This window comes from Vidua chalybeata, chromosome 9, assembly GCF_026979565.1.
Source record: "Vidua chalybeata isolate OUT-0048 chromosome 9, bVidCha1 merged haplotype, whole genome shotgun sequence".
Lineage (NCBI taxonomy): Eukaryota > Metazoa > Chordata > Aves > Passeriformes > Viduidae > Vidua > Vidua chalybeata.
In genome coordinates this window covers 7312008-7324620 of record NC_071538.1, presented here as the reverse complement: position 1 = coordinate 7324620, position 12613 = coordinate 7312008, and the positions used below count along the sequence as shown (strand labels likewise).

Here is a 12613-nt window from a genome sequence, read left to right as displayed (position 1 = left end):
ACTCAGATTCCTGGTTGGCCATTTGCATGGTGGGCTTTGAGCGAGCAGGAGATTTTTGTGATTGTGAGCACATCTGTTTTCCTTATGCAAAGAGAAGAAAGTCCAGTTGAGGCAGGCCTATAAAGCTGGGTTAGCTGAATTCATGGTCCTGCTATGGTCAAATCAGAAGCTCAAGTAAACATTTGTGTTTCTTTAGGAGAAGGATGAGATTTAAATGTGCTTTTTCCAAGCTGTATCAAATTCCCAGGGTTGATTAAGAAAATAGTTGTTGGCAGTTTTGTTAGCAGCTAATTTGAGCCAGATGTTGAAAAAATTAAGTCTGGGCTTAATATCACGTTATCATGGGGGGGGAAGGTATAAAAAAGTGAGCAAAGTTAGTGCTTTAGGACAACTGTAGCTTATAGTTCGAAGTGATTGCTTGACTATGTTGCAATTCTTTTAAAGGTCAACTACACAAAATATTTGTGATTTTGTTTTGAGCTGGTTGCAGTGACTAAAAAGCAGTAATTCAAATAACTGGCAAACTGGGCATTACTACCCTTGGCTCTTGTAAGTTCTTTCAAATGGTTTATAGGCTTCTGAATAATTAGTGTGCAGATTAATGGCTGTCACATGCCACAGTAGGTGCATGAAGACAGACTCCTCGTTGTGATGGCTTCAGCACCTCCACTGTCACTGAAACACAGGTCACTCATTCCCCAAGATTTTTAGTTTACAGGGCTGCAAGCAGCTGCCTGTGAGCACAACGTGATTTTTTGCTGTCTGCTCTTTGTGTACAATTTGTTAGGGGCTTTAGTTTATAGCTCTGTGCACAGCACAGGTTAAACTATATCGAATCTCAAACCTTCTCTGCATTAAATAGGGTCACAGAAAGTACAGCAGCAATGCAGAGAGGGGTTTAACCCATCAGATTCTGGGGGGTTTTTTCATGCCTTAGCAAAACTCAGCCTGCACCCCACTTTTCCAGCCTTGTGCTTTTATGGGGTTCATGGTGTGACAAGTTCTCATGCATCTTCCCATTTAAATCATATTTCTTCAGTTGTTTTGGAAACAACTGGAATACACAGAAATACACTGAAATCTGGAAACAGGAACGTTAAGGTGTACTGCTAAAGTCCTTAAACATTTGGCCTTTTCTTTCATAGCTCAGGAAACCTGAAACCCTTTGGAGAATGCTACTTTACCTTTTCCAGAAGACTTGAAAAACTCCTAGTTGGTAAATTGATTATGTAGTAAGACACAACAGTATTAAGTCTCCAAAGATATTTAAAACTTACTTGCATCCTGCAGCCTAAGTTTCCCAGATAAGTTTGTTGACTGTAAACTTTTATCCTCCTTATTTATGACTTAAATCATTTTAAAGTGCTCTAGCGTTACTTTAAGTGCTCCTCTGTAATGCAGTGTAGTGAATAACAATGCTGTACAGTGAAAAACAATACTCAAGCACAGCTTTCAATTAAAGTCTAACATGCTGCAGTGGGCAAGGAGACTGACTTCCAGTCTCTGACTCCAGCTGCATCTCCCTGCTTCTATACATCATTACACCACCACAACCCACTTGATACTAAATATATAATTTATCAGCGAACTCACTACTTATTCATGAAAGAACTCTGAAGTTGACTGTGCTTTGAGTCAGAGAAGTGAGGTAGAAGTGCTAACTGCAATGATTTGGGATTTACATAGCATTCCTCTAAACAAAGACAGGCTTTTGTGCTCTTTTTTTGCAGAGCATTAGTGTATAGAACGACCACTTAGGATATTTTCAAAATGAAAATGTAAAAACACATAGGACTGTGTTATTAAAAGCAGCTGGGGTGGCTCCTTTCCATCAGGATCTTTAGAGTACATCCAGAGTAAGGCTAAAATTCGGGTCCTGAGGACCACTAACTGCCAGGGACACAGCTCCCTGAGACAAGAGGAAGCAGGGAACCTTCTGAGCTTCTGGAAGTCAAGCTTAAATATAAGGGTTAAGCGACTCTTTATGCTGGAACAATAAAATAAAAATGAAGGCTGTATCTGAACATCTGCTTTTAAAAAACTATGGTCCAGCTACAACCCATATGAAAATATTTTAGTCAGATTTTTGGTGGCTCTGATGTTCTCTTGGTGGAACATTGCAGTATAAGCACTATTTACACATCATCATCATCATCATCATCATCATCAGTCTTCAAGTGCTGCAGAAGTGACTCTGTGCACAGGGACGTGGCAGCTTCACGTAGCAGGAGTCACAGTTCCCATACACGGGCATTCCCAGAACATTGGAATAAAATCCCAGGCAAATGTACAATGGACTGGGGCAAGGATTATTCTGTCCTGGGCTGTTTCTAAACAACCAAACCCAGTACATGCCTTTCTTAATCAGTATTAGAAAAATAATCAGTAAACATTTCCATTAGTGCTATGTTCTGATTTATGTCATGTTGTGGCAAATATAACCCCTTAAAGGAATTTTATAGAGTTTATATAATATTTTAAAAAAAGCCATCTTCCTGTGTCAACAAAGGTTGCAACAGGACAACCACTCTATCACAGAAGAGATGGGGAAATAAACTGTTTTAAGTCAGTAGTTCTGATTTGGTAACAAAAGCCCACAAAGGGCTGTTGGCTTTGCCTGGTTTTAGCAGTTTCTAACCTTTTCAGTTGGTTTGGTTTTGCATCCACTGCTTACACTATCCATCACTCTGCCACTCCACTTACTGCACAATTGTCCTGTCTTGGGGGTTATTTGAATCTAAATTTCTGTTTGAGCTATTAGAAGCAGCACTTGACTTGGCATCCCCTGGATATGTTGACAAAAAGGCACAGGTGTTGTAACCTTTGCTTGATAAATCATTTACTTTTGCTACTTGACTTGCAAGCAATATGGGGGCATCAGCTTTTTAGCTGCCTTTTCCATATGCAAATCAGAAATACAGGATGCCTGGGGTACAGGGGCTCTGGTTTCAAAAGCAAGTTGGTCTGGATACCTCATGACTAAGTAATAGATACGTCTCTCATATTGCCAAGGACTCGCAATACGGAGAGTGGTGGAGGGATGGGAAAGTCCCAGCACATTAATTAGGGACGAGCCTCTCTGTAGCACCAAGGTGAATAAAGGGGTCTGAATTTTGAGGTGTTTTTTTTCCTAAAATTAATAGTGAAACACAGGCTATGGGCTGGGAGTGCGTGCAGCTGGGAATGCTAAACCAGCAGCCTGTGACCAGGGTTTGCCACTCACCACTCCAAATGCTGTTTGCTGCTCTCTAATGCCCTGGCTTTGCTCTAGGGTACAAAATTCCTTTAGGGATCTGCATGCTCTGTACTCATCATGCTGCAGCTCCACTTCACACTAAACATTGTTTACTATGCTGTGTCCTGTTTGCCACCTACTTAGCCTACACCTTCCTGGAAATTGTACTTGGGATGCTAAAAACAGCTCCTGAGAAACACATGCCTGCTCCCTCTAATCGCTCCTACCTGCCACTGGCCCCTGTGCCCTGCACAGGGAGGTTATGAGGATGCAGGGAACAGAAACTGCTTCCTACTGCAGGCACCCAGGCAGAGAATCAACCACTTTACCCTGTGAGAAAGTGAATACTGTAGCCCTGACCAGCTGTTTCAGGAAAAATCCCTCTCTAATGTAAAAATGCTCTATATCAGATCCATCCCAGGTAGTTTCTAAAAACTTAGTTAAGCACAAACCTCAAATATTTATTCCCTTGGCTTTCTGTAGGGAAAGATAAAACTTATTTCTAGAAGGACAGAAGTAGAAGCTCCTCCTGGTTCTGCCTTTGCACAATCCCAAAGCACAGTCAGATCCTAGATAATAAGCAAAGGTCTTGTGTTTTCACACTTTCCCTGGTGGGGCCCTAGAGCCACCCAGGTACAAGAGAGCTCTTAGATAGAGCTCATCCATTATACCACCAAACAACTGAAACAAAAGGCCTGTAACCTGCCTAGAACACTGAAATAAAGTTTAAGAAAAACCCCAAAAGTCAAACAAGCTTATCTAGGCAGCAAAATAGCAGGTATGAAAACCAGCAAGCTCAGCAGAACAGCCTTATAAAGACCAGGTACAAAAATGCACCCTGTGAAATACATCTTTAAAAGAGCAATAGTAACTTAGGAGGGAAATCACAGAAGTTTAGCAAAGTGTTTATAGTACAAGGAAATTGCTAACTCCTTTAGATCTTCTCCTGCTCCCTGCCCTTCCCAAATTAGACAGTGGTATCTTTGTAGCGTTCTCCTTTTGGGCTTTTATTTATCTCTAAAAAAACCACCATATGCCTCAGGTGTATCCACAAACCTAATTGTACAATTACTTTCTTTCCCAGAGACAAGGCAAAGCCCGTTTTGCTTCCCCACAAGCGATTTTGTTTTTTTTAGAGAGCAAACTGCAACCTGCAATTTTTCACTGGCAGCACTTTAAAACAAAGGGCATGAGAAAAAAAATGAGCTGGATGCTGTGTCCTGTAGGATAGCAGATGTGAGCTCTGTCAGACCGGGGGGGAGGCGAATTCCAGAGGAGAGGATCCTTCTGTGAGAGCAGCCAGGCGCTGCTGCCCAGACACTGGAATCCGAGGAGCGTGGTGCAGGTGATGCCCCTCTCCAGGAGGCAGGCAGGGAAGCAGCCCCGTCGGGGGGCAGGCTCCAAAAATGTATAGGATCCATAGATCAAAGTCAGCACCTTGACTGGGAAGCTGATGCAGCTCCTGCAGCGCTTCGCTCCTGCAGCTGAAACCGCGGAGCCGCTCTGTGCCCAGGTTCCATTGCCACCCTATGGAAGAAAGAAACCAGTGCACACATTTTTTTTTTTTTTTTTTTTTTTTGCTCTGCACAAATCCAACGTGTGCCTGCCTTCACGGGGATTTTCCATCCCTGCTCGCTGCCACCGTGCCCTGCCCTTTGCCCCCTCCCAAGGGGACGCTGAGCCCCACGCAGCTCGTGGCTTTGTGCTTTATTAACGAGCACCACGGGCTGCCTGGCCTGGCTGCCTGCACACCCTGCTGCCTTGGTCCTGGCTCCCAGAGCCCAGCAATGGCACCAGGCAGGACCTGCTGGCCCAGGGGGACAGGGGTAGGGCAGGGTTTTGTGGCACTGTGCTCACAGCTGAGTCAAAGCCTCACTCCGCACACGGGGCAGGGTAGGGACATCTCGAGGGGTGTGTGGGGGACGTGGCAGAGAACGTGAGGGGCTGCAGGAACGGCACCAGGCCTTTTATTTTGGGGGTTCTGAGCAGAGCTGTTTATAAGCCAGGTCAGAGGTACTTCTTGCTCAGAGGACTGTCCCTCCTCAGGATCAGAATACTCATCCTCGAGGCTGGATGTACTGCTTGTGTCTGAGTGTGAATGGAGATAAAAACCACTAACTTGGAAGCATTTGTTAGACTCAGCCCGCTATGAATTCCATATTCCGTACAGTAACCTCCCTAAGCCAGCACATGTGTCCAATTTCAGCTGCAAAGCACTTCTAAGCACACTTGAATGTTCCTTTTCTTCCTCTTGGTCTGTCCAGAAAATGTAGTGAGAGGTTCAGAACACGATTTCCACGAAAGAATAACACATTTAGTGTGCAAAGAAGAGAAATTCGCAAAGATCAGGTATAAAAACACTGTTTTGGGGTGTGGAACTGCTACTTTCTGCTAAACTTAGAGGGATCACTCTGGTGCCAAACCCTCCAGGGATCTGTGTATTTTCCCATATTGGCTGCTCTCCTCCAAAACGTGGAGCCCCCTTATGATCACTCAAAGTTTTGATCTCTGTCCAAAAAGTGCTTTGCTGTTGCACCAATGGCATCAGGCTACTGACACATGACCTGAATTTTGGTGCTGTGTTTCCTCTTCCACTCAGGACATAGGAATACCATTCTGAACTTGAGGATGTCCTGGAGATGGCTCTGAAAATGCAGTGTGAGCCTAGAGAGAGTGTGGATAGGAAAATCCACTCTCAGGTCAGTTCCTAAAAAGAGCTGAGAACAGCACACCTCAAAAAGAAAGCACATATTGCTCTATAGAGGTAAAGATTCACAGAAAACTTCCCAATGCCATCATGTGGCTGCATCTTCAAAGTGGGATGGAGCCAAATCAGTCCCAAAATACCTCAGCAGGGGAGGTCGTTGTTCCTGGGCTTTTTCTTCCTCCTCCTCCTCCTCCTTGTAGGCTCTGGTGAACAGTTCAGACTCTTTTTTGGAAACCAGCACTCAGCATCCTATTTCCAGTAGATTTAGCATAGAATTATTTACAATGGACATAGAAGAATTTCCCAAACTAAGCAATTAAACTTATTGAGTTTTCCCCCTCCTCACAATAACCAGGAAGCCTGTGCGTAAGGCTGCCTTTCTGTGGGTTTTATGGCCATTACTTACTCCACAGTGGGGGAGAAGAAAGGGAAGAAGTAAGTGTGGGCCTGGTGGGAAGAGTTGGCAAATGCAGAAATATGATGAATGAGCTGGAGAGATTTAATTTCTTACTAAATTCTCTACAAGCTGTGTAACCTTTCTTTAGCTAAACAATTACTCTAAAAGGCAATGATTTTCTGTGTTTTCATTGAAAAGTCTTCATAATAACAATGGCCTATGTTCTCTTTCTTGAAGAACTTCTGCCAAAAAACAGTTTTCTTTTTTCCATTCAGCAGGAAACTTTCTTTTATTTTTATTTTTTCAATCTCATATTCCCCGCTAACATGGATTTACAAGGCCTACCACTTACTGCATGGGGCTGGGAAGAAGCTTCCCCTCAGGCCAAATCATTTTGGTCCATCTCCTTTGTAGGGATTCTTGCAGCTTCCTCCCAAGAGGACCGCAACCACTGTCAGAGACATAACACCAGACCCAAGTGGCCATTTAAGCTGACAAAATGTGACATTCCCTGTGTTCACAGGTCAGGGGACATGGGAGGGGATTCCCAGATTTGTTTTTCAGAGGACAGGCAGCAGTTCTTGCTGTGTTGTGGTGGGTGCAGTTTGTGGGGAGCATGACTTTGGTGTAGTGGGGGGAAAGTCATCAGGTGTTTAAATTCACGGCGGCCAACATGAGAAAATGAGATGAGCCGATCCTCCCTGAGCCACAGCGTCCAGTTTAGGGGCAGATCCCTGATCCCACAGGGGCCTGCAGCCAGCTGGAGCCTTGGAAGTGCTTCAAGGGCACAGCATGGGCAGAGCACTGCTCACACCCCTACATTCACACACACAAATCAAGCCAGGCTAGGGCAAGGTTATGGTTCTGTGCCCCTTGCTGCTGTTGGCTGGCTTGGCCGATTTCCTGGCCACCACTGCCCACCCCAGCCTCCACGGCAGATAATGCTGTATTGGATTAGTCTGCTCGCTGCTGCATCAGGCCCACGATCAATTTATTGACTCTGTCAGAGTGGCTAGTACAGTAATTGTTACAAGAGCAGAATAGAAAGCAAGAATGTGTCCACATAAAATATAAAAATGACGTTTTGTTCGTTCTTTCCTCTTTGGCCCTATAGATCTTTATGTGTTTACACAGTGGAGAGCACTTTACTTAAGTTAATCAGCTCCTTCTACATTATTAATTGTGACAGTTAGGGCTCTACGTGGCAGCAAACGTATTATTGAGAGCATTGATCTCACGCTGACGGTGTGGACCTGGGTAGGTTTTGTGTTCCTTCCCTTCTTCCCAACTGCTTGAGGGCACTATCAAATCCCATTTCTCTGACTGACAATACACCATCAATACCATCGATCCCAGAGAGGGGCAGGAGGCTGCACACCAGAAAGAAAGGAATGCTCAGAGAGCCAGGCTTGGGAAGGGGCTGTTGGAAGTTGGTGATCGCAGTAATTACATGCCTGGCCTGATTTCTCTATTTTGTAAAGAGTAATAATTTAAGAGCTGAAGTTTCCCAGGTGCTGAAAATTTGCAGAGGTGGCACGATGAGACCTTTTAAAATGTGTGCAGAATGTATACCCTTAAAAAAAAAGAAAAAAAAAAAAAGCCATACTGACTTTTTACAAGGGTTTTGGAAGTGCCTTTGAAAGACATTTCACGAAAGTTCAGCCTTCACAGCTGATACCTATATATGAGCTCCATAAATTCCACCCAGCCTGACAAACTCCAGTAGATGTCACATGTGACCTGGATGGAAAAGGTCAGCAGCCGAATTTATGGCTTTTGCATTTACTGGAACATTAAGATTTTTTGCCAACTGCCATATATACTTTTTAAAAATTCCGCAATCAAAGGATTAGGACCACAGTCCACAGTGAAGGTCAAAAATTAAAGGCCACAATCCCTACATCCTTCCCAATGGATAGGCATTAAGCTACCTCTGTTCTAGGAATCACCTTTGCTTAATTGCTTTAACACAGAGGTCAAGGAATGAATAAGCTCCAGAGGTGAACACTTTGCAAAATAGACTGTCCTGCTCTGAAATTAATAGTGAATTTCATAAAAAGGGACCAAAAGAAGCCTTTTCTTAACAGAGAAGGAGTCCTTAGTTTGCAGGAGAAGTGCTGGACTGTCCTAGAGAAATATAAATAATACAGAGGGGAAAGACTGGGGTTTCAAAAGCAATAGGGCAAAATGACCTCAATTTTGGTAAAACCTGTTTATATTTTAAATTTTACAAAGGTGTCTTTTCTTAGTAAGGATTACTAACAGCATGGGAAATTGCAGCTTTCAAATTTTACCTGGTTTTAGTTTAGAACAGCAAAACATGTCCCATTTTAGGCTTTTGCTTTGATAGCATTTTCTGCTTGAACAGAGGTAGAACTGGAAAAGTTTAATTTAAAACCAGGATTTAAAAAAAAAAATCTCATAAAAACCAAGAGGCTAAACTTAAAAATATTTTCTAGGTTTCCCCCTTAGGTGCTTTAGTTATTAATATTCAACTTTGAAAACAGTAGTGACACTATAATCATAATATTCTCAGGCATATTCACTTGTGTGACCCAACTGTTACATCATCTATACAAACACTAGTTATAACACATGAAGAGATGCAGCTGAATGCACTGCAGAAGGCACTGAAATGTAATTTTAATTATGAGATATGAGTAACCAAAGTCACAACCAACACTGTGCAGCCACCTCTGAGGCTGAACACAATCATTTAGGAAGAAATTGTTCTGTGTGAGGGTGGGGAGGCCCTGGCACAGGTTTTCCAGAGAAGCTGTGACTGTGCCTGGATCCCTGGAATTGTCCAGGACCAGGTAGGATGGGGCTTGGAGCAACTTGGGATAGTGGGAGGTGTCCCTGCCCTGCAGGACATGAGAAAAAAACAGACTTTAAGGATTTCTTCCACCCAAAACCATTCACAGATTCCAATAATTTCTGCATTGCTTGGAGCAGCTTTATACAACTTCAGGTATCCTTTTGTGCCTTTTCTGTAACTGCATCTTTTTAAATATGACAACAGAAAAATTACCTATTTTTAAAGGAAAAAAAAAAAAAAGGGGATAACCTGAGTTATGATATTTGCATGTGGGGTTGGGTTTTTTCATCTTGGCATGTGCTAAATAATGAGATTTGAGATTTTGGAAGGACACTTTGACACATTATATTCCTTGTCTGGCTATTCCCTGGTTTGTTGGGTTTTTTTTAAGGACTTTCTTGTAGTCCTTTAGGTTAAAGATCATGTCTGAGAATCTGTGGTATGGGACTCGGCTGTGCATTCATTGAAGCTCATGAGAGGAGGAGATGGAAGATTTGTTATTGGCAGGAGTTTGTTTTAGAAATACAATAACATTTTTGTTTAATTATGCTCATCTTTTGCTTGTAACTATGCACAGTAGAGTAAATCCAGTCTTTTTCAGATAAGATAAAGGTTAAAATTCACATTTTCTTTATGGGGAGGGTTTGCAATGCAGTCTTCATGTATCTGTGGAGTTTTTATTTTGTGGTTACAGGTATTAACTCCCAGTGACTCTAAAGTCATCTTCGTTGATGTAGAGATGGGTTTGGGTTTGGGGTTTTCCCAAATTACTGGTCTTGTAGGCAATTTCAGACCAGGCTGGACAGGGCTTGGAGAAACTTGGTCCAGTGGTAGATGTCCCTGCCCATGGCAGGGGGTTTGGAAGACCATCTGATCTTTAAAGTCCTTTCCAACCCAAACCATTCTGTGATTCCATGATTTCCCAGCAAGGGAGGCTCCACGGGCTCTTTATAAACCCTCTTCCTACAAGCACCCAGGGCAGAATTTGTCCCAGCAGTGGTAACTGCTTTATCAGTGCTGTTGATATTGTGTGAGTTTGAACAGAGCTCAGATTCTTCTCCTGGAAGCTCTTTGGAAAAACAAGGAGTAAAAGTAGTAACATTTCAGGGGAAAAAACGGGGGGAAAGAAAGCTGGAGGAGAGCTGTAGTTAACCATACAATGGAGCAGCTTTCTTAGGGAGTACAAAGAGCCACTTCTACACAGGCTATTTTCAGGGAAAAGCCTCACATTCACATTCACTCAAAAAAGCGAAGAGGCACCTTTTGATTTTAAGTTCAAGGTTTACATTAGTAATTTTGTCTGTTTTCTCTGTTAGTATTAATTAAATTGAGATAGTTTAATTAGTATTACTAAATTTGATCATTAGTAGCAATTCATTCTGCCTGCCATACTGCACAAATATGATGAAGCAGAAATAACTAAATTGTTTAATTTCATCTCATTTAATGACTTTACACTCCACCAGGACTTTCATTGGCATCTCACAGTATGTGTGAAAATTGCTCCAGGCTAGGCCAAGACCCAACTCCCTTTAGCCAACCATGTCTAATACATCCCTCCTCATCCAAAGATGGATCATGTGCTGTAAAGCCTTTTCCCACTTCTCCAACAGAGAGCTGGCAACCTCTGGAGCCTGGGGTGGTCTTTCCCTGCCCCACTCACACAGCTCCTGTAGCATCCTGACCCCAATGGCCCCAGTGGATCTTTACAGGACTCATCCCTGGATGGGGTTCCCCACAGCAAGATGGAAATCCCTTCATGGATCCCCACAGCTGGATCCCTGAGCACAAGCATGATGCACGACATTCCATTTTTCTTAGAGCAGTTTAGCAAGGTACAAAGCATCAGGAAAAATGCAGATGTCAACAGTTCCCACGTTCAGGAGAGGTGTTTTTGTTCAGCTCAATGCCCTCTTGGCTTACTTTTTTAAAAAGGAATTTTGGGAAGGGGGTGTTTCCTGATGAATTGAGTCATTATTCCTCCAGCTCACTGTCTTCTGTAATTTTAAGGTCAAAAGTGCCAGAGTTGCCTCTGTGCTCCTATTTCTGTCCATGTTAATTTGGAGACTGGTTTTGATCTCCTTGGCCAGTAACACCTAGGACTTGCCAAAACCCGAATTCCTCTTCCTTTTTTGCGGTCTCCAAACCCAGCCTTGCTCTACCCACCTCTCAAAACATGCTGTTGTCTTGGCCCCCTCATCGTGGGGTCCCCAGCTGTCCCTTTGCCTGGAGCATGCCCTGCCAGCCCCGCTGCTCCTGCTGCCCACATTCCAGTCCCTCCTCTCTGCCTCCCAGTCGCCACCAACCCATCCCTCCTGCTTTTTGCCCTGCTTTGATCAGGCTGGGCACACTTTGCTGTCCCCACAGGGCTGCTCATTTGTTCACTTCACCCAGACAGAGCACAGGCAGGGACCTGACTTTGAGGGGAGGATTTTGGAGGGAGTGCTTACTCTTCTGTCCAGCTTAAGTTATTCTCTCCCCACGCTTTCCTCTTTGTGCTCTGAAGTCAAAAAAAGCAGCTGAACTACCTTGGGTAGTTCTGGGTCAACTACCTTTTGACCCATGATGGGTCTTCTCCTGTTACACCACAGGGAGCCCCTGGGCAGGGCTGGGGTGGTGGATGGGTCCCCTACAGCTCTACTGGGGCCATCAGAGCCAGGATGATATAAGAGCTGGATAGCCAGGGCAAGGAAAGGCCACCCCAGCCTTCAACCTCTGAAGGCTGTAGTGACCCTTCCCTCCTCCCTGCTCTCCAGCGGAGAAATGGGGGAAAAGAAGGCTGAAAACTACCTTTTGTACCCCAAACTGCAAAGCAAAGAGCCACAGCCTCTGTAGCAGCTTGCATCCATCCCACTGGGACCCCTGGGCCCCTGACGTAGCTCCTGTGGCTCGGCCGGCACGGGACGGGGCAGGAGAGTGCAGGGCAAACCCCTGTGTGTGTGTACGTGTGCGTCTGTGCGTGTGTGCTCGGGCTGTCTCGCTGCGAGCCGAGCCTGGGAGGCCCAGGCTGGGGGTTGATTTTCTTTGGATGACTTTCCCCGATTGTCTAAAGCAATAAAAGTAAAGAAACTTTTGGGGGGAGAAAAACGGTGGTTGAGGGGAGATTATTTTTGCAGTCCTGGTGCAGGCAGAACTCCCGAGGCTTGGGGAGGGGGGGGGGGGGGCGGTTTTGCTCGCCTGAGGACTGCAGGAACTGGCTTAAATTGAATAAAACTGTAAGTACAGTACTGGGGACGGCGTAACAAGGAGTTCTGCAAAAGCAACACCACCGGAAAGCACAATGAAGAATAGAGCGGGTTACGCCGCGGTGAAAGTATGTACTGGTTGTTATAACACCGTGCCTCCAGAATAAATTATGTCCCTTTAAAAAGTAATACTTTAACTGTGGAGCTATATAGAGACAATTAAGACTATATTGTTCTCCTCATTTCCCTCCCCCCTCCCCTCCCTCCCTCT

General features: G+C 44.3%; 1 protein-coding gene across 7 annotated transcripts in view; it reads left to right on the top strand.

Annotated features, from left to right (window-relative positions):
- Positions 1-12613, top strand: part of NFIA (nuclear factor I A) — a 249925-nt gene that overhangs the window by 220677 nt on the left and 16635 nt on the right. The window lies entirely within an intron of this gene.